We start from the raw sequence: 2,511 nt of genomic DNA on the forward strand, positions 1-2,511 counted from the left end.
AGGGTTCGGATCCCATATAGAGACCGGTCCGCTCACTGGGTGAGCGGGGTGCGGGCACGACACCGAGGGTTGCGATCCCGTTGCCGGTCACGAAAAAAGACAAAAAGGGAAAAAAAAAAAAAAGGAACGAGGCTAATGTTGTTTGGGCATTTACTGTGTGCAGGCACTGTGCTAGGAGCTTTACGTATACTAATGAGTTTAATCCTCTCGTATCCTTATGAGGGCAATATTGTTAGTCCTATTGGAGAGATGAAGAACTTGAAGCACAGGGAGGTTAAGTAACTTGCCCTAGGTCACACGGATAATAAGTGGTGCAATTAGGAATTGAACCATTGTGATGCAAAACCATGCTCCAGAGTTCGCACTCCTCATCACTTCACTGTAAACTTGTGCCCTGGTTGTAGCCACTGTCTGGACTAATATTCATCTGGTACACACATATGGCCACACCGACTAATTACTTCTTTTCAGATTGGCCGGTGCCTGTGCCCTACAGGCTGTTAAATATTTGGGGTACAAGCCTGGCCACTGGAGAATAAAAATGTTTTTATTTCTTAATTAAGTTTGAATTGAGCAAGTATATTTGAAAGCATAGTGAACCTTAGGATATATTTTCTGGTATTTATGTTTATGATTGGAGCACAATAACTTAAACTTTGAAGTGAAAAAGGAAGTATTAGACAATTGTTAATTGTTCTTCCAATTTTGAGGCATTAGCCCATGTTTGTCTTTGGCCACAACATATAGGTAGTATGATTCTTGTTTAAAAGTGGTTATTAGATGTGTAATTAGGTGTGTTATAAAGAAATCCAAATAGAGTGACCAATTTACTACTCTTCTGATATGTCTGGCGCTTGCTCATAGAATCGGTTCAGTTTACAATTCTACCTATTTTCTCCCAGCCTGCCAAGCACTTCCTGTCTAATAGGACCCTCTCCTTTACTAAGAGGTATGTGAATGGCTGGCATACCCACTATTGGAGGAGGGAGGGGATCCTCTGGACTGTACCACAGAGTTACATTCACATGCCTGAAAATGATTTGTGTAGAATTCCTGCTTGTAGTGTCCTGCTTCAATTCACCTTGAGCCATTTACACTTATATCAAAGGCATGAAGTTCTCCTGCAGCAAATCAGAAAAGTTTGAGGAAAAGCTCTGGATGACCATGGAGAGCTGGGCTTTTGTTTTGGCTCCACCAGTGACTTGTTACCTTGGGAAAAATACTTAGCCTCTTTGGGCCGTTTTCTTAAATGCAAAGATAAAAAGGACTATATCCAATGGCAGCATTCTTTCAAGTAGTATTTTAGTGAGTTTTAGTGTAGTTTGGTTGATGATTTGCTTGTCTTGACATTTAAATAAATGCTAAACACAACCCCTAGACAATGCTGGTGACAAAGAAGTGTGTTTGTACATTTTCAAGAAAGAATAATAGCAAAAGATGAAATTGTATGAAACTTGCTTTGAAGATTAGTATAGTACTATTGTCTATTAAGACCAAAGAAAAGTGACCATACTGTATTTCACTGAGTATAAAAGACCACTCATTTAAAAACACATCCCATTTTCATTTGTTAAAATGTGGAAAATTATGCACCTTCGATTTGATGCAATGTGGTAGGAAAGCCCAAAGGTCAACTCCCCCATCACTTGAGCGTAGACTAACCTGCAGCCTTGTTGGAACCTAGTGCTGCCTGATCCAGAGAGGGTCTACATTCTTGCCACATGGTCTGTTCTAGAATTGCTTATTGACAAGACATTAATATGGACTAGAATGTAACTGACTAAATGTGCCTACCTAGTAAGACCATGCTGGAACTTGAAGGCTCAGTTCAAATTACAATTTCAAGACTTACCTTCTCTCACCTTTTCGGACACAGTCACTCCGTTCTGTTTCCTCATAGGACCTTGTACATAGTTCTACTGTAACACTTAGCACATTTTGTTGTAACTACTTGCTTTCTTTTACTAGATTATGAGCTTCTCAAAGGCCTTTTGATGTTGTATAGGAGTGGCATACAGCCTGTATTATAGCAGGCATCCCACCATTTCTTTTGAAGGAATAAAGATAGGAAGGTGGGAAGGAAAGAAGGGCAGATGACTGTTTTGTAGATTATAGTAGCATTTTTTAGATAACTCAGACCACCACTCATCACCAGGAAAGATGATGCAAAATGAATTTTATAAGAAGATTTAACTTTCAGGTAACAATATTATTCCATAAACCATTAGGAAAATCAATCATATTATTCAGAGGCAAGACTGACTTGGGTAAAAAAATTTTTACTAGACTGAGCACCAACTATAGGATGTCACAGAGAAACAATGTCATGGAAGAATTTTATGATAAAGGATGCTTTGCTCCAACACTGAAACTGCCTCTGTGTCTTGAGGCAGTTACCACACTTCTGTCTCAGGTTTCTAATCTGCAAAATAGGAATAATCATAGCATGTGGTAGGATCGCGATGCTTTGCTCCAACACTGAAACTGCCTCTGTGTCTTGAGGCAGTTACC

General features: G+C 39.5%; 1 pseudogene; it reads right to left on the minus strand.

Moving 5' to 3' along the window:
- The window catches only part of LOC103597153, an 11,300-nt pseudogene extending 9,402 nt beyond the window's left edge, over positions 1-1,898 (minus strand).
- Positions 1,899-2,511: the final 613 nt, after the last annotated feature.

This window comes from Galeopterus variegatus, unplaced genomic scaffold, assembly GCF_000696425.1.
Source record: "Galeopterus variegatus unplaced genomic scaffold, G_variegatus-3.0.2 Scaffold2217, whole genome shotgun sequence".
In the NCBI taxonomy this organism is placed as follows: domain Eukaryota; kingdom Metazoa; phylum Chordata; class Mammalia; order Dermoptera; family Cynocephalidae; genus Galeopterus; species Galeopterus variegatus.